This window comes from Ochotona princeps, chromosome 13 (genome assembly GCF_030435755.1).
Source record: "Ochotona princeps isolate mOchPri1 chromosome 13, mOchPri1.hap1, whole genome shotgun sequence".
Lineage (NCBI taxonomy): Eukaryota > Metazoa > Chordata > Mammalia > Lagomorpha > Ochotonidae > Ochotona > Ochotona princeps.
In genome coordinates, this window is record NC_080844.1 from 9,354,763 (window position 1) to 9,374,824 (window position 20,062).

General features: G+C 45.8%; 1 protein-coding gene across 1 annotated transcript in view; it reads left to right on the forward strand.

Annotated features, from left to right (window-relative positions):
* The window catches only part of GRID1 (glutamate ionotropic receptor delta type subunit 1), a 651,231-nt gene that overhangs the window by 588,539 nt on the left and 42,630 nt on the right, over positions 1-20,062 (forward strand). The gene's annotated exons all lie outside the window — the stretch shown is intronic.

Genomic DNA, 20,062 nt, shown 5'->3' on the forward strand with positions numbered 1-20,062 from the left:
ATAAAATGGTACTTACTCTTCTCTGCCATGGCAGAGGTGTGCCTCAACTTAACACCATTGCCTCCCATGCAGACTGCAAATACCCTGGTTCACAAATGCACAGAAGGTCCCTAAGTTCCTGAAGCCACTGTGGAGTGTCCAGGGCATTTCCCCTGTGCCCATGGGGGCTGTGCAGGGTCTGCACTGAGTGCTACTACTCAGCATCATGAAATCAGACTGCATGTTGCTAGCCCAGAAAAGAGACAGATTCAAAATCTGAAGTTCATTTTCTAACAAGGAGATGTCATTTTCATGCCAGTATGAAGTAGAGAGATCCTAAGTCAGGGAGCATTCTGAAAACAGTGTGCAGAATACATTTCCCATTAAATATCGTGTACTCCCCAGGTCCCATCAAGGGACACTTACAAAAGGGACGGTCCAGTTCTTGACCAAAGAGGTAGGTCATTGGCTAATTGCTGTTTGTCCAGTTTTATTGTTTTGGATTTGGTGTGTGTTGGCCTTGACCTCTAAGGAGAGAGCTCCAAGGGACCCCTCTGTACCTTGCTCTTGGTTGGATTACACATATCTTGCCTGGCAACGCACCTCCCTTCCCAAGACAGCCTGGAGACACATATTTATGTATTTCCTGTCATCACCCCAAGAGCTCAGATTTTCCCGTCCTTGGTGTCACTTTAATTAATATACTCCCATGTGCTGGATGACAAAATTAGGTTGTAGGGGTGGCAGGCATTTATATCACGGAAGGAGCGAAAAAGGTGTTTTGCACCATTTTTCCTTCTTGAGCTCCATTATTAATCTTCTGCAATCAATACGCCTGTATTTTTGGCTCCTGGAGCAGGTGGGGTAGAAGCCCGTTGTGGAGCCGTCTCAGGCCACATCTGCATAAGGAATAGAAACGGCTTGTGGCTTCCACTCCAGGTGAACAACATGCATCCCCAGCCAGATGCAGCAGGGCCAGGTTCTGTGATTTTCATGCCAACTTTATGATATGTTTGATTTAGGTAAAGTGCCTTTGCAACCTGCTGGGACAAAGTTGTTATTAAACACCATCTGCAGCTTTCACTTTAATTAATATCATAAGAATTAGGATCCCATGCTTTAATTATCGGGTTAACCCTTTAGTGCCACGAGGAAGAGAAGGGAGGCATAGAGATGTTGTCTGGGGTGGCAGTCCAGGGGACTCTCGGTCTGTGTGTCATGGACAGTTGTCCTGGGCGTCAGAGCTGACCACTGTCTGGGGTGACCTTGGGGTCTGCTTATGTGGACAGGAAAGTAGAGAGCCCTGGCCCAATAGAGACATGTCAGTTATGCTCTGGCATGGAAATTGCCTAATATTCATCCAGCAGCACGAGTAATAATGACCAAAATGACATGAACAGTGAATGCCTTTTGTTGAGGAAAGGCTATTACTGTACTGTATTTTATAATATAGTATATACTCCATGAGTATATGTGTGCACCTACAACGATACTTCAAAATGTTCCTGGAAAGTGGAATTAAAAGAGATTCTGATGTAACCTTTTCAAAATGCATAGTTTTTTGTGTTGTGTTTTCCATGAACTTGTTGACAACTCCACATATGCATGGATTTCCAAACGTTTTTTGGCACGCAAAGAATTTATCTTTTAATTCAATTCCCTATGCATTTCTTGAGGTGCCTTGATATGTGCTGCATTGTATGGTACAGTGACAAGCTAGGAACTACTTTTATGCTTTCCATAAATTACACTATTGGATCTTTATGGAATTTTAATTATTGATCTTTGGCTGTGGATGAGGAAACTGAGGTAGACAACCGGTCCACAAAACTGCTGTGTAGTAGAACCTGGCTTCAAATGTAAGCTTGTTTGCATTAGAGCAAATGCTTCCACACCAGCATGCTGCACCACTTAAGGAAATAGTGATGTTGAAAAGTTCAGAGTAAAGTCTCAAATTGAGAGGGCTCCTGTGGTGCTCTCCTGAATTTCATTTCCTTCAGGGGAAAAATGAGATCTCACCTTCTAATGCCACCTTTGCCACCACCTCCAACATGTTCATACCTATAATTTCAAGCTTGGCTCTCACAAAGCAGACTGAGCTCACAGCTTGCACAGCTAGGTTAGCTAGAACTTTGAAAATGACTCATGGGCCCGGCGTGGTAGCTTAGTGGCTAAAGTCCTCACCTTGCATGCACCAGGATCCCATGTGGGCACCAGTTCATGTCCTGGCTGCCCCATTTCCCATCTAGCTCCCTGCTTGTGGCCTGGGAAAGCAGTAGAGGACAGCCCAAAGCCTTGTGAACATGGGAGACCTGGAAGAAGCTCCTGGCTCCTGGCTTCTGATTGGCTCAGCACCAGCCATGGCGTCCGCCTAGGAAGTGAATCAGCAGATAAAAGATCATTATCTCTGTCTCTCCTCTGTGTAAACCTGCCTTTCCAATAAAAATAAATAAATCCTAAAAACAAGAAAACGCCTCATCAAGGTATGTGAGATAATAAGACAAGGATTCATTCTATTTTATAAGACATATCATATTGACTACAAAGACTAAGGTGTGAGGTCACCCTGAAAATCATGTCTCAGTTCTCTTAGAAGAGCCTCTGTCATGCACTCCTTTACGTACTAAAGGGTAACACTCCAGTTACCTTCCCCACATTCCTTGGCTTCCTCATGGGGGACAGAGGTATTCATATCTGCTTTTTCTTGGTCTTTGGAAGATTTCATGCAGTACCTAGCACTTAGTCAGCATTCGCCATGTGACTCTTCTTGCTGGAAGCTCTTATGTATATTGACACAGACTGGTTGCTAAAAGAGCTTGTGATCGTGTGACACTGCTTGTTACAAGCTCTTCCCAGGCTGCTCAACATCTCCTCATTCCAGCTCTGTTGCTCATCAAGACTGAGTGACACATGGCATTGGTTCCTCCAAGGAACATAGCATCAGGAATGCTAGAGCACTAGAGGGCACACTGTGCCTCTTACATACCAGGAGATGTCTGTTTGCAGGTTAACAGATCATTCATTTCAGTTGTTCATCCATCAGGTGGTCCCTGAGCATGTTTAGACTCAGAATGCATTGGGTAACAGTAGTGCTGTAACATCAGCTCAGAACCAACACAACAAATATACTGCAAGAGTTGTCTATAATCCAATAGTCTCCCTTCCTTCCTTTACTTTCTATCCTGTTGTGTCCTTCCTCTCTTCCCTCCCTTCCCCTTCCTTTCTGCAATACCTTTCCTTTCCCTTCCTTTCCTCCTACTCTGTCACTCTGTCTTCTATTTCTTTCCTTCCCTTCTTATTGCTTTCCACCTACAATGAAACATCAGTTGGTCCCTGTGTGTCCGGCATTCTGTCAGGCTCTGAAGATCAAAGGATGAAAGTGAAGGCACATGTGAACCTCCCTGGAGTGGCAGTTGACAAAGGAAAGGAGCAGGTGAGTGAGTGGATGCGATATAATGAGATTCATGCTGTAATTAGGGAGGTCTCTATGATTGTCAGAGCACGTGGAGGTTGTACAGGTTCTGTGACACGGTACTGCATGCCTGACAACTAGGACAACAGAAAAGGATTGTCTCATACTTACAGAAGTCGGTGAGCCAGGAATTGGTGAGTTTCTTCCAGTGACCATGAGAGAGAGCATGTTCCTTGTTTGTGCCTGGCTTCTGATGGCTACTGGCCATCATTGGCCTTCTGTGATGGTCCATGCGGTACTCTGGTCTCTACCTTCACTTCCATGCAACACTCTCTCTGTGCTTTGGGTTTGTGCTTTGTTCAAGGTTGCCCATGATGCTGGAGAATAGCCCTCCGTAATGACCACATTTACCTGTGTTTTAGACACCCTCTGCAGGCACGTCCCTAGGTATTGGAGGATGGGAATCCAGTGTTTCTCTTTTAACAAGGTGTTCATTTTCATTTTATTGGAGAGAAGAGAGATACACAGAGATCTCCCATCTCTGGGTTCCTTCCTTAAATCGCCACAATAACCAGGACTGGATCAGACTGGAGCCAGGGGTACAGAATTTCACCCAAGTCACTCTACTTGAGTCATTATATGTTGCCCCCAGCATGAGCGTTAGGAGCAGCAAGCTGGATTGGAACTGGAGTAGTGAGAACAAAACCCAAATGGAGACTTAAGCCACTCCATCAAGTTCCCAGCCCAGTGTTTCTGTTTTGAATGGAGGCAGCTAAGTCCACAAGTGGGACATGTCTTCAAATGGGATTTTGGAGACAATTGTTTGCAACCCATGTTATAGAATGTGAAGAGTTGATGGCATGGTTAAAAAGACATGTTCATTTCACACATGGGAAGGAAAAAGAAAGCATGATTGTCATTGAAAAGAAAACTTTCATCAGACACACGACATCAAGAACGAAGGTGGTGGCTGATGGCCTGGAGAATCGTGATGGGTTCCTGTTTGCAACACAGTGATCAGAATTCAACAGCACCTCTCCCAGAGCACATGGTGGCAGCCTCGTGGCAGGATGCTGTGCCTCCTAAAATAAGCTGCATCCCTGTCCTTGGCAGCTTCATTTCCCTGCGAGGCCCCAACATTAAAAAAAAAAAAATGCTGTCCATGAGCCCATCCTCTTCCTGGGTTTAAAAGAAGAAAGTCACCTGTTTCTGGTAGCCAGGAGCCATGATGGCTGGGGACAATTGGAAAGGACACTCAGAGGTAGAGAAGTGAGCCCTTCCCACTGCCCACTTGCTGGCTCACTGGCTCCTTCATTGGGGTCACATGGCCCTAAAGTGTCCCATCCTCACCTCCTCCTCCTGTCCGACACTGTGTTTTCAAGTCAGCTGCCGTTCCTTGCTCCTGTTAGTTTGTTTTCCAGTCTGGCTGGCCAGATCCATGAGGGGTGTTTTCAGAAATCCCTGTATAGAAAAGCTAAACGTGCCCCTGTTTGTATACCTGACTAGAAAGCCTCCAGAACAGACAAAAGAGGGAGGAGGGAGAAGTATGGGTCAAAGCAGTAGGGATGTGACTTATACATTACTCATCCACTCAGACAGATCAGGATGCAGCACTGGCCAAGCGGCCTGTGGGATCCAGGCAGCAAGATGCAGGTGCAGCCGGGTCCTGGTGCTCCAAGCACTGAATCCCAGGATGCTTGGGAGGGAGGCAGCTTCCATCCTGCCTGGTCCGGATGCCTCATGAACATGGCATAAAAGGCACCTTCCAGGCAGACTCCTGCTTCTGGCGGACGCAGCAGTCCAGAGGGACAAGCACCATTTGTGAAGAGCGGTTCTTTGAAGATTGCTTTGGAAGTCTCATTTCTCTTGAAGGCTGGCAGCCACTTCCACCTGGAATTCACCATCAGCCTTCTTGCTGCACACCCCTGTTAGCCCACTGAGGCAGATATTGGCTTTGCTTTGGCTTTGTGGCTGGTTTGTTGCAATATTATGTTTTTGCAGCCCACAGCACCATGCAGGGCAGGATTATTTTTGCTGAGTCAGAGAAGCCCACAACCATCCCGATTGATGCCTCTGAAGCCTGGCAAATTTGCATTGCCCCATTGGGTGTGGTGTGGCGGTGACCTTGGGTGTGACTTGGTGACGAGACCCCTGAGCCCTTGCTTCTAGAAAAGTGTTTGCCAATACTCTACAGGGCTGGAGCTCCTGCCATCTGGACAAATTGGATTTTAATTGTTTAAGGTCTGTTCCTTGTGGTGCTCTGAGTCCCAAAAGACATAGCAAAATGAGATGCTGGTTTTCAGAGAAAAGAGCCCATGGTGCTGCTTGGTCAGCAGCAAGAATCCTAAACAAGGCTTTGAGTTTCCGCCCAGATCCCGACTCATGAAACACCACAGTAGGGGAAGACCTGAGAGACCCTCTTATCTCACAGTTCCCACCACATACATGTACAGGACCAGGCTGAGAGTGCCAATTGTTAATATAGGCCAGGGAACATGCTGGTCCTATGCAGGCCCAGAAGTCATACACCTGGACATAATTCAGTTGAAACAAATACACTGGGCTAGTCCGGCCAGCTGTTTTTGGACTCTCGACCTGATCGGCTATAATGATCATGGATATAGCATGATCTTCTCATTTAATTATTTTAGGTACTGAGACTCTTTATTCTCTTAAAGATTTCTTCTATGTATTTATTTATTTTAAAGATTTATTTTATTTTTACTGAAAAGTCAGATATATAGAGAGGAGATCTTCTGTCCATGGATTTACTACCCGAGAGGCTGCAATGGCTGGAGCTGGCCGATCCAAAGCCAGGAGCCAGGTCTCCCACACAGGTGCATGGTCCCAAGGCTTTGGGCTGTGCTCAACCGCTGTCCCAGGCAACAAGCAGGGAGATGGATGGGAAACCGGCTGCCAGGATTAGAACCGGGCCCATATGGGATCCCAATGCGTGCAAGGTGAGGAATTTAGCTCCTAGTCTACCATGTCAGTCCCTCTTTTATTTAGTTGAAAAGGAGAGAGAGAGAGATTCCTTCTATCCCCTAATTTTCTCCCCAAATGGCTACATTGTGAGCCAGGCTGAAGTCAGGAGCATGGAGCTCCATCCACATCTCCCATGTGGGTGGCAGTGGGCCCAAGAACTTGATCCATCATCTACTACCTTCCCAGGTATATTAGACTGGATTGGAAGTGGAGTAACTGGAACTCAAACAGGCAACTGTGATATGGGATGCCAGTATCACAGGCAGTGATTTAACGTGCTACACCACAATCCAAGCTCAAAACCAAGGCTCTTCACAATGGACCACAGTCTCTGGGTGTTTTCCATGGGCAGGTGTGGTTGTAGGCACTTTGCCTGAGTTGTGTCAGTGAGCCCACTGACACCTATGCAGGTCACTGAGCTAGCACATGCTGGGGTAATACTGCAATGCACAGGCTGACTCTAACACCCAAGTTCTGAACCCTTGCCCCACACCCGCACCCCCTAATGGTGACCCTCAGAACAAGGAAAATCTCTGTTCCTTGGTCAGCACCTGGAGCACAGAGCCTGGAAGCCACTAGAATTTAACACTTGACCTGGACTTTGTTATTGCTTTTATTTCCACGTGTTAACATGTCTTGCAGCCAGTGCAAACTGGCTTCCATGCTGGGCTCTAAGAGTCCTAGAAGTATGATAGCTGCCTTCCACGGCTGCTGTGCGGTCCTTAGGAAAAGGGAGCTAGTTCCAAGCCTGAAGATACCTGGTTCCCCTTCAGTGCCATCAGATAGTTCCAAATTGTACACTAATAGAGTTGTCCTGAGGGCTCAATCCTAAGAAGTTAATGGGTGATGAGCTCAGAAGCCACAAAACCAGGACCATAATCCATCCTGCCAACATGGTGGTATTACAGATGTGGAGAGTAGTGATTAGGGCACAGGTGGACTCTGGATGATGTTAGTGGCAGTGCTCAACCACAGCTGTCATCTATCACTAGTCAGGTCCATTTACCTTATAGTGCTCATATGGGTGGAGGCTCTACTTGGCATTGCTAATGGTGCCATGAGAGCAACACCAAGAGAACACCAGCCATGGCTTAATTGTCTACTGCATAGACATCACTCCTGATGGAACTGGGTTGGGAAGGTTTCTTGGTCTCTGCAGCATCTTGAAGATGCAGGCTTGATTGGCCCAGCCTGGCCCTGGAATGAAGGAGCTCTTCAAAGCTCACCTTCTTTTCATCTTTAAGGTGGGGAGCCAAGCCGAACAGCAGCATAAAGTGGGCTTCTTCCCAACCCTAGAACTCAAGACTCATCAATAATAGCAGGTACTTCTCACATCCCAATTACATTCTCTAATGTCTCCCCCCATCTATATTCTCATAATGATTTTCAGCAATCTATCCAGCATCTTGAATCTTCATATTTAATTATAGCTGCTTTTGCGCCATCCAGTACCAGGCTTGTGTCTGCTAGCATTCCCACCCCACCCTCAGCTTTTCCACAAGGGAAAGGCCATGTCTCTCTTTGCACTGTTGAGTGCTGACTGCTGAGAACTGTAAACAAGCTCTGGCATGCAGAGGTCCCATGTGTCATAAGCTCCATACCAGCTGCTTTGCGTAGTTTCTCTGCCACATAGATCTGCCCACTGTGTGGTCTCCAATCCACCTCTTGAGTTGCCTACAGCTGCTCTGTTGCTTTAAAGTGTATAGCAAACAACATCTGCTGGTCTGAGCATCCCAGCCTTCCAGCAATACCTGCCTCCCCTCTGTCTTTCTGCTCCTCGTCTTGTCTTGGATCCCACAGGCACGAGCACACAAACACGTGCGCGCACACACACACACACACACACACACGCTGACATGTGTGCACATACGTGCATTCATGTGCAAACGCAAGCAAATGGCCTGATGCAGCTCCTTGGCTCTGTATTCCCAAAAGCATGTGGCAGGTTTCTTGCAGGGGTCTTTCCCACTGTCTACTATGTATCCTGAACCCACCGGCTCATCTCAAGTGTCCTCTGACTCTAATTTTCCCAGGAACATTGAGAGTTTGTTGTTTTCCCATTGGCTCTGCACTTCTACAAAAGTTCTATTACCATTACTGTGTAAGTGTGTGATGGGCAATTGCTGCTCTCTCCTTGCAGTTCTAACAGGTCTACTCCTCTTCATAGACTATTGGTAGTTCCTAGAATGTTCCAGTCTCTGACACCTGTATGGTTTGGAAATAATTACTTTGGACCAGAGCATATTATACCTGCCCACTACATGCCAATTTTCTCTTTGTTCGCAAGCCCTTTCTCAGCCTTACCTTGCCCACAAACCTTCTCTTCCTTCCCACAGCATCCACTGCTTCTTCCGAAGCCAGGCATGGGTTCCATCTCCAGTACCCAAAACTTGGCCTACTTTTAGCATCTTTGCATGCTGTATTAGTTGTTCATGGATTTGTTGATCATCCTTTCTTTACTTTGGATTACTTAGTATCATTATAGGATGGCACAAAGATGTCCAGGTGGGTTTTTTTTTTTAAGATTTTTATTGATCTATTTGAAAGACAAAGTGACAAAGTGAGGTGTACCATTTACTGGGTCACTCACCATATGGTCACAATGACCAGGTTGGGCCAGGCTGAAGCCAGGAACTTGGAACTTCATCTGGGTCTCCCACATGATTGACAGGGACCATCTTTTGCTGCTTTCTTAGGTACATTAGGAGGAAGCTGGATGGGAAGCAGAGGAACCAGGCATGGCCCAAGTGTTTGTCTCCATCAGTCCTCTGTGTGGACACGACTTTCTTTCTGCTTCCTGTTTCTGTAATAAATCCCCTAATCACCAAGGCTTGGTTTCTTCCTGTTTAAATTGGGGAAGGGGGAGTGATTAACTTTCTAAAGGGTTATTGCCAAGGTTAAATGAAGCAAGACCCACGAAGAGTCAGCGTGGCATCTGGGAATTAGTGCTATCATATCTTTTCTCTAGCACAATCAGATGGTTGCCAGGAGACTGCTGGAAGAGGAGGGTTCCGTCAGATGTCTGCCATGAAGGTGGTGTGGGCAGGAGCCCCAGCAGGGAGAGGAGCGGCATGGCACAGCAGCTGCTCCAGAGGTGAGCGGGATGCCAGCTGTGCCAGGAAGTGGAGAAGGCACCTTCACTCCTCCCAGAAAGCTGCACCTCTGATTAGCATCTCAGCCACAGCTCCGACAGCCTCATAATGGATTAAGAGCTCCAGCACTGCTATCTTAAAGGTTAATGACGCATCCTATTTCTGTATTGATTTGTGGCAGCAAATATTTGTGAGCGTTGAGAGCTGGGAGCCAGCCGTGGTCCAGGCACAGAGGTGCTGCTGGCTGGCTGGAGATGGTGGTGCAGGGCTCCTGAGGAGAGGCAGAACCCAGCAACCAGGGAAGCAGACGGCAGCTGCACCTGGGGAGACTGCTCTCAGCCAGTAGAAGCTGATTTTTCATTATGTTCAACACCTTGACACTGGTCCCACAAAATGGCAGGCTTGATTCCTGGGATCCCTGTTGATTCATTCCTGGGCTGGCTCTGATCCATATGGCTCTTGGCCCAGGGCCCCAGCTCTTTAATCCAGACACTTCCAGCCAGTCCCAGGCCTGCTTCTCTGAAATGAACAACCCAAACATTTTGTCCAGAAAGCACATCGGTTATCCCCCTTTTCTGGCTGAATTCCAAGTAGTATGTTATATACGTAACCAGGAGGCTAATTCATGTCTGTATTTTTCAAGCACACAACCCACACCCATGAGAGCACCTATGTGTGCAGGCATTGTTGCAGGTAGGGGACCCATTATTCCCATGTAGCTTTTCTGATTTTAAAACCCAAAGTCTTGCATCCCAGAAAGCCTCTCAGTCCAATCCCAGGGAGAACTGGCATTAAAGAGTGGTATAGATCATGCTGTGAGGTGGTTATTTTTGTCATATAATTGATAAAGGGCTGTCAGCAAAGGCATTTCATGGAGAAGATGACATTTGATTCAAGAGCCAAGACACCAAAAGAGGGAATCTAAAGCCACAGAGAAAACAAAATTGCAAAATTCCCCAGGTGGGACATGAGGAAGGGTAGGGTGGTGAGAGCACAGGTATTAGGGTTCATATCATGTGGGAGCGCACAGGTCACAGGAGGATTTGGGATGCTCCTCTGAGACCCAGAAGTCATTGGAGGGCTTTGTGCCATGAAATGACATGGCCTGGCCTGAAATCTTTAAAACCACCACTCTGCCCTGTTGGAAATCGGTTGGAGGGTGTGAGGCAAAATAAAGGAGACCTTTCCAGAGGTGGTGTCGGTACCCAGGGAAGCTGTAGAGTGGTTCACCGAAAAGGCAAGAAATGATCAGACCCAGATCTGTCTTGAGAGTGGAAGACATTGACTTTGCAGAAATCCTAGGTGAGGTGTACAGCATCTCAAAGAACAGAGCAGTGTTTGAGCAAGGTGGGAGACATACATGGAGGAAGAGTTTGGTGGTTGACTGCAGAGTTTATAATTGTAGAGTACAGTTTGAACATGTTCACTTACTGGGACTAACAGGCTCTCAAATGCAGTTGCCAGGAGTTTGGGGCCAATCAGAGCTGGATTGGTCCCCTGGAAGTTGTCTGCCTGTAGAGGTAACTTGAGCCTGTTGACTTGGTGAGATCTTGGCAAAAGGGCTATCAGGAGATAGGAGCTCTGTTGCCTTATTCCCAAGGCATCCCAAGATGCAATATCAGTTAACAAAAAGAACTAAAAAAGGCAGTGCATAAAGAGGTACCTACAGGAAAGTGAAGTCCTAGTAGCCAAATGGAAGAAAGACTTTAAGAAGGACAAAGTGATGGATTTGTCAAGTGCTTCTAGGAGAAGGTAGCATGAGTACTTGGGAATTGGCAACTGTGTTAGGAGAGTATCAGTGACCGTGACTAAAGCTGCTTCGGTGGTGTTGGAGGTTTGATGACAACAGGCTGTTGAGAAATGAGAAGGGGCCAAAGGGGACAGTGAACAACTCTGAAAAAGGCAGTGTAAGGGTGGCTGGAGACAGAGGTGGTCTCAAAGAAGGTGTTTTTTGTTTGTTTTGTTAAGAGAGAAGATGTATGTGTTTTCAAGTAGATGGAAATGGTTCATGAAAAGAAGCAGTTTCATGATGTAGCAGATGAGGGGTGACAACTGGAAGAGCCATGAAAGGCAAGAAAGCAGAGACCCAGGAGACACGTGGGGACAAGGGCAGAGCCCCATTGTGAAAGGAGGTACCCGGTGGTTTCAGGAAAGAGAGGCCTCTAGGATAACAGAGTTCCCTATGGGTGGCTTCTGTTTGCTAAGAAATAAGAAGCAGAATCATTCTCTAAAGGCCATAAGGAGAATGAGGGGTATAAATTACACAGGGACATTGAGGAGGTTGCTTGGCAGCTTGCAGGGTCCACTTAAGTTTGTGGTCATGAGTCCTAAGTTGGACCTGTCTCCAGCCTTGGTTTTCCTCCTGTCCACATTCAGCCTCTTGGCTTATAAACACAGAGCCATTTTCCTTAAGACTTGATTCTTCCAGAAAGCAATAACCCAGCATGGTTGTTCCTGAGGAGAATATACTTGGGCTGGTGGGGATCCAAAGATGGACAAGAAGTCCATGCCCTGAGCAAGCTCACGATGGATCAGGGAGATGGCCTGCAAAGCTCAAGGAGTGACTGTTAATCCATAACTAGCCTGGGTCCACTCCTCCTGCAGCTGAGTTGGTCCCTGTTGGGTGGGCAGGTTAGGGTCACCCAAAGTAGGCAGGGTATGACACAGCATAGCTGAAGGTCTGAGAGAGCGGGTCTGCAGGGCTGGCACCCATAGTGTATGGCAGGGCACCCCATCAGGAGGCAGAGACTGCTAAGACAGAAGGCTCCTTGCCTTCAAATTTGATTGAACCTGGGAAGTGTGGTCCTTGATCTACTGCATAGTCCAGGCCTTTGGCTAGGCACCCTGGCCCATAGTCACCTTACTTCATCAAGGTCACATTCACAGTTCCTAGTTCAGATTCCTGTTCACTTCACAAGTTAGAAACCCCACAGCAGGCATGCTCACCTTTGAGAACCTTGTGTTCAGCCAGTGCAGTCATCCCTGGGACCAGGATACCAGGCCTAGGGGAAATCCAGGTAGATGATGCAGGCATGATGGAAGATACAGAGTGGGGTCGTCAGTCCAGACGGACTCTGGTTGGCTAGGAGGGCACTAGTCTGGGCACGTTTGCCTTGCAACCATCACTGTTTTTTATGGGACCAAGAGAGAAGCCTCACTCTTCCACATGTACCCCGACTGACCAAGAGGGTGAGCAAGGAGAGAATTCTGGACTGGACAGAGAGGAGAGAATTGAGCATGGAGTCCAAGGCCTAGAACTCCATCAGTATGTGGACTATGGGACTGTAAAAATCATTGAGATCACATTTTTGTTATTTACAATGCAATAAAAAATGCAAATGAGACATAAGCACATTTGTAAGAAGTGATTGCTCTACAACTGTTTCCTGATAGTCCTATTTTTGTTTTCATATTTATTTATGTTTATCGATTATTACTTTTTATACGAAGGGAATCGCACTATGTACAAAAGCTTTGACATTTTTCCCCAAGTTTATTTTGAGCATGATTTTGTTTCAATTTTTCAGTGAGGTCACCTTCCGTTAAACACAGGAGTAATGTTCCAAGATCCCCAGTGGATATACCTCAACCCTAAGAAAGTACTTAACCCTAAATATACAACTTTTGGTGATTGCCATATATGTGAGAATACTTCCAAAAATCAAGGAAAATGAAATTTAAAGGTAATTTACTTTGATGCAAAACCTTTTGGACTACAGACGTAGTTTTCCTAGTTTGTATTTTCCATAAATTTTTTGAAAACCATGTATATGCATGAATTTCAGGGTTTTTGCACAAATGTAAGGATGCTTTCTATAAATAATTTTCAGAAATGTCCTCGTATATACTGATGGTAAAGATTAATTGATAGATTAATTATAGTAAGAGATTGATATCAATAACTAATAACAAAGCTTATTTTTTGCTTTATAGTAGTACATATCATAAAATAATTCATCATAAAATTCAGCACTCTATCAATAGTACAATCTATCATATTTTATTTACAATAAAGTTATATTTACAATATGATGTGAAAATACAGAAAAGTATTTCTTCTAGAATTTTCTACATGTGTAGATCGTTTTTGTCTTTTGATTTGCACTGAGGTTGATCATGGCTAACTAAAACAACAGAATGCAAACCCGTGGATTAGGAAGGGCTGCTGTGATCTTGGGCAAGGGATCTGGAGAGAAGAGGAGCTGACAGAGGAGCTGGGGGGCGTAGGTACACAGCAGAGCCTCATGCTAGTAGACCCCTTAGTGTCCTCTACCCAGGGCCAACTGGCAGCTGTTTCAAGCTGCTTGTGGGATCAGTCATGCACATGGCCCTTGGGGAAAGGGCCAGGGAAAGGGGAGTTGCAGGCAGATCCCCAACCCTGGGCAGCATCGTGTCTGCAGGCCCCAGCCCTGTCCTCCACTATGCCACTGCTTGCAACTCCTAACACAGGAGGCATGTTTCCTAGAGATCAGCTTCACAGCTGCAACACTCATCCTTGGTGACTCGATGCCATGGCTTCCTTCTTGTTTCCTGTGACCCCCTATTCTGTTTGCTCAGTTTTCAGGGCATTTTTTTTAAAATTGTGATACATCAGGGGCTACCAGCCATATCCCACAGCTGACCTGTAGCTTATTTCCTTACAGGCTGCAAGCGAAGACTGCTTGTTTGTTTTCTTCTAACATTTTTTAGGTGTTGGGAAAAATAAAGCTAGAAAAAAGTCATGTGAGACCAAGCCCTCTGTAGTCCTCGGAGGCCACCTGTGTCCCTTCATAGAGTGGCAGTACAGATTGTTGGTGTAAACACTTGTCTTTGTGTGCACCTTCACTGTGGAAGAACTGGCAGAAGCAGGTGCTTAGGAGATAGCTTTTAAAACTTTTTATTAAGATGAATGAATGAAAGAGGAAAAATACCCGGGAACACGATATGAAGGAAAGTTCAGAGAGGAGGAAGATATGGGAAAAATCCTGGGGAAGAAATGCAAGAAAGGTGAAAATCAGAATCCTGGTGCAGGAAAATCTTTAGACATGTTGCAGAGCCCTCCCCAGGTGACCCGGACTGCCTTGTGCAACATCATCTCTCATAGAGTCAGGCATGAGAGAGAAACAAGACTTGGAATGCAAGCCTTTACATCTGTGGACCATAATTAACACAGTTGCACAATTTCTCAGGCTGACCTTACCCACCTTCCACTGTCTTTGGGCCATCCCATGTAACTTCTTTTCCTCCTTTAAGAAGAATAACTGGGCTTGGAAGGTTTGGAGTTTGTCAGTCCCATGATTACGATATTCCCACCAGTTGCTGAAATCTGTTTTGCATGTACTGTATATTGATTCTGTCCTTGTTACAAGTGTATTTATCTCTATTTCCAATGTTACCATAGTTCTATTAACATGCAAAGAGGTATTTATGAATTCTGTATTATTGATTTTTCTCATACCACAAACACATTTATCTCTTTGTTAATGAAGAGATTGATTTATGGAGAAAAGGGTGGGGAGCTGAGCTAAGTAGCATGTCTTTGGCAGTGCCTGGAGATATTGTGCCACTTCCAGCAAGTGCACGTATGATGTGAGGAAACTGCTCTCAGAGCTAAAGGATGTTTACATAGTCTTTGTGCAAGATGGTCTGATGTGCTCATAGTTGTGCATTGTAAACTAACCTGTCCCCCACCCCATCAGCAACCTAGGAAGCAGATACAGAGAGATAGCTGTAGTGGTCCCCAAACCAGATTCCATAGGACAGTTTAGTAGAAGATATTGGGTCAAAATTAAGCTGCAAACAGAAACAGAAGCGAACCTCAAGGTGCAGATACCTGCACCATAACAATTCATCAGCCGTACCAGAGCCACATGGGTAGCCTGGTATGATGCTTTTAAAGTGTCCTCAGCTTAAGTTTCTTGTCCAGGTGCTTACTGCTTTCCCAGGGAGGCACTTACCATTGTCTATAAGGCAAGGAGCCAGGTGGCCTGCCCATGGGGTTTTGCTTTCTCCATGCTCATCTTGGGTTAGGACTTCCCCAGGTCGTCAGATTATGTGCCCTAGGTGCCTACAATGTGAGCTGATGACAAGGTCAGGTTGCGAGCTGCTGGGAAGGAATTAGCATGGACCTTGGTGGGGAAAGGGAAGCAAAACGGGTGACAAGATCCTTACTGGGGAAACAGATTGACATATGGGGAGACAGGCTCTGGCCAGAGGAGTCACAAGGTTTAGATATGCTGTCTGCCTACACCTGCTTCCCTCAGGTATTTTTTTTAATTTTTTAAATTTAATTTAATTTAATTTTTTTATTTATTTTTATTAATTATTTTGCATTATGTGACAGTTTCATAGGCTCTGGGAATCTCCCCACCCCTCTCCCTCCCCTCCCCCTGGTGGATTCCTCAGGTATGACTATGGACTGACAGATGTCACTGCTAACCAATGGGACCAATGATCCAACCATCTAAACTGTTTATTGGCAATCTAGCTCAAGAGCTAGTGTCTGTTGACTACTGACTGTGTGTTGGATTTACACCTGTGATCACTAGTTTTCACTGCGGGACAGATACAAGTTCTGAAAACCAAGACATCAGAGGAGAGGAATGACTTGTCTCTGTCCGTGGTCCTGGAACTCACACTCATCCAGATCACCCACAGGGTTGCAAAAACACACACCCCTGAAAGCCAGCCCCAGAGATCCAGTCCTTTCGGGGACAGGGAGCCTAAGAATGTACACATTCACAGTGTGTTGGATCTGATGCTGCAACTCCCAGGACCACACCTTGAGAATTCTTGGTCTACATAGGACAGCCAATGTGTTCAGAGGCAGGATCCACACCTGGGCCTGTCACAACTAAAACTTGTGCCTTTTTAGCTGATACAATTACCATGTTGTGCTGGTTCCCAATGAGCCATGTCTGTTCACACACAGTGCCTTTTCTGGCCATGCTGCCTCTTCCTGGAATGCTCTAATTCTTGGTTCTCCTTCTGGTTGCCTTTATCTACCGTATCTGATTTATAGGATTTTCTCTCCAGGAAGCCCTTGCTGAGCTCTGGCCTATGGATCAGCTGTTTCTCCTTGTGCTTCTGGGGTTTCCTGTGTGCACCTGCATCTCCACCCCATTCACATTGTTTAGTTACTGCTGGCTGATGACTGGTTATTCACACGCTTCTCTGCCATGAGCCCCTTGAGGATGCTGTCTCTTCATTCCTCCTACCACACACCAGTGGTCTACCTTGCAGACATCCTGGACCTAGTTGAATGACTTTAGCAAGTTGCATGTGTACCTTATCTTCTAATGATTCCTTTCACCTGTGAGGGTCACACCTCCCTGGTCTCTCTGTGGTAGGACTGCTTGAACACTCTGTAACAGTCGCTGCTGACTTCACACAAGTGCTTCTTTGTGCTTCAAGTGCAGTTCAAGTGAAGCTTTTCTCTCTTGTGCAGATGGGTCTCCTCACTGACTTCCACATCTGAAGTCTGTAGGCTTGACTGCTTGGATGGAAAGTTGCCTCATACCTCTTTATTCTTCTTCCAGGTGTCCCGTCCAACTCTGGACACTCTGGCAAGAGGAAAGTGTCCCAGGGAGATATTAGCCTTTATCCATGAGTAATTGGCCCCTCCTTTCCACCCACTCCAAATGAACCCTTTTTAGGGTTATTCACCCTAACACATGCAAGTGCCCCATACTGTGGAATGGACATATCAGTTGCTTAGGGACTTTTACAGAAAGGGGCAGTGGGCATTTGTGATGGGAGAGGTCCTAGTGTACCGATTGATGGCTATTGTGGGAGGTAGTGGGTCAGAGCATGGAGTCTGAGCAAGGAGGCTGGGGCGATTGAGGGTGGGAAGGAGCTCCACTGCGACAGAACCATGCCTGGAGCCACTAACATCTGGGCCACAAGCTTGTCATCCAGAGGTGATGCTCCGTGTGCCTCAGGACACAGATACCAACATGAATAAATACCCGGAGGAAAGAGAGAGGGAGGGAGTGAGGGAGAGAGAAAGAATATCTCCTTTTCAAGCAGGGGAGTGGAACAGTTGTACATCCATTTAGTACTCTTAGAATTTGCAGTCATTCAAAGCAGTTTAGTATTTAGACTCAACTGTGTAATTCTTCCTGATGTTCCCCATTCATCAAAACCCCATGTTTGTTTGTATTAGCATGAGAAAAATAAAAAATAAATAAAACTGTGGGGAGAGAGAAAAAAATCCCTCTCCTTTCATTACAGGCAAATTATGACAGAGTTACAACCCTTGGGGCCCTTCAAGCAAAGGAACATCTTGCTTCAATTAGATACAAATAATGAACAATAATTAGAAAGATTTCTTCTTCAGTTTTGTTATTTTATGTTTCCTTTCATCTGTAATACTATGAAGCAAACACCCAACTCTGTTTCTAGGCTGCATTACTAAGAAAGAAAGAATGCTGTGGAGGATGTCTCAGAGGCGGGAGGGAGTTTCCAGTCCCTCCTGGCTGGGTGTTCTGTGTGCTCTCTGTGACAACTGCCACCAGCCCTGAGTCCAGGGCTACCAACACAGATGGGGCTGCTTTTGCACTGGTACTTCAAATTCTCAATCTACTAAGGACCCTGATATAGTCTAAGGATACAGAATACTTGCATCTAGTGACCATAGCAGGTGCTGCTGTAAGAACTGAGCGTGCAACGATGTTGCCCTGGACTTGCAGTGTTAGGAGATGAGACAGGTAGCTTTGGGCTCCAGAGACTCAGCCTGCTGTTGCTCTACGTACTCCCTTTGTGATCACAGTGAGAGGCTATTGCCCGGAACATATAGGCAAAGAGGCCAGGGAGATCAGAGATGACAATGCCATTGGCTGAATCCATCAAGATGGGAAGTTGGAAGGCTGGGATAGGAGGATTGGCTTCCCATTGAGACCCGAGGGACACTGAGCCTGGAACTGCCTGTCTTAGGACTAGTGTGAACTTGATACTAGTACTTCTTGTCTTGATCCCAGGTTGTCCAGAACATAGGATGGTTTGACTGACAATGGCACAAAGGCGATTCAGGTTAGGTCAAACTGCTGCAGAGATTGGGCATGTTTTCCTTCACTCCCTGCCTGAGGTGCAGGCCCTTTGTCTTGGTGCTGCTTGGCCACAGTGAGCACAGCTCCTAGTCAGTCACCATTGTCACCAGGGGGAGCCACTGACCCTCTACAGTACACTGTGCTGTCTCAAAATAAATACTCAGTGAACTCCAACACTCAACCATAAAATTGCTTTGTGTTGGGTTGTTGTTTTGAACTGTAGGCTAATGTAGGAGTTCTGCGAATGTTGAAGCTAGACTAGGTTCTAAATGCTTTTTTGACTTTTGACTTAAACAATATTTTCAATTTAGAATGGACTCACCAGTAATGTTTAAGTTTCCTGAGAGAGAGAGAGAGAGAGAGAGAGAGAGAGAGAGAGAGAGAGAAAATCTTATTTGTAGTTTTCCTAAATACCTGTACTACCTGGGGCTGAATCTACATCTAAATTTCCCATGGGCAGAAGGGACCCAAGAACTTGAGCCACATCACCTGTTACCTTCCAGGATTAGCAAGAAGCTGGATTGGAAGTAAAGGTGGGACTCAATTGTAGACATTCCATTTATGGGATGAGGGTGTCTCCAGTGGCAACTCAACCTACTATGCCACATTGCTTTTCCCAGGACACAATTATTTAAGTCAAGGAGTGTCTGTATTTCTCACTCAAAAGTAAAGTCTCCTTCTCCACCTCATCTCAGATATTTGCTCTTGTGCTGCTGAGCCTCTTCAACATCCTCTTTTGCTCCAGTGTGCACCAGGCCAGAGGTACCTAACTCTTCTCTCCAAATAAATAAAGAAATAAAGAAATAAAGAAAAGCAAAGTAAGGCCCTCAGAAGTGTTGTAGCTAATCCTCAGTACCTTTTGAATAAGAATTAAAGTCAGGAGACCTCATAAAAATCCGGTTTCTTGGGGTAACTGTTGGAGCACAACAAGTTAAGTTGTAGCTTAAAATGCTAGCATCCAATGTCAGAGACCCAGTTCATGCTTGGGTTATATTGCTTCTATTTCAGCTTGATGTAAATGCACCTGAGAATCAGTAGGCAATGGTTCAGGGGCCCAGGTCTCTGGAAAACCTGGGTTAACTTTGAGCATTACGGCTTCTGTCTGGCCCAGTACCAGTTTTTGCAGCCCTTTGGAAACTAGACCATCAGGTAGAACATCTCTCTCTCTCTCTTTCTCTCTCTCTCTCTCTCTCTCTTTTTCTCTTTCTTTCAAATAGTTAAGCACATAAATATTTTTTTAAACCCAGTTTCTTTTTTTTTCAAAAACAAATCAGTTGCTGACGGGAGGAGTTCAAAGTCCATGATTGGCTGGAGCAGATGTCTCCTAAGTAACACATCCTGTCAGAGTATCTGTTCCCACAAGCTCTGAGTGTCAGAGGCCAGCTGTTGCCATCATGCATCTTGGCCTGTGTTCTCTTTCTTGTCCTACCTCTGTGGGTGGTCAGATTAGACGTTGCTGGTATTTAGTCACTTATGTTGCCCTGGCTCTTTTGTTTACTTATGCATTTATGTATTTTGTTTTTATTTGAGTGGCAGAGAGACAGATAAAGAGACAGATATAGAGACAG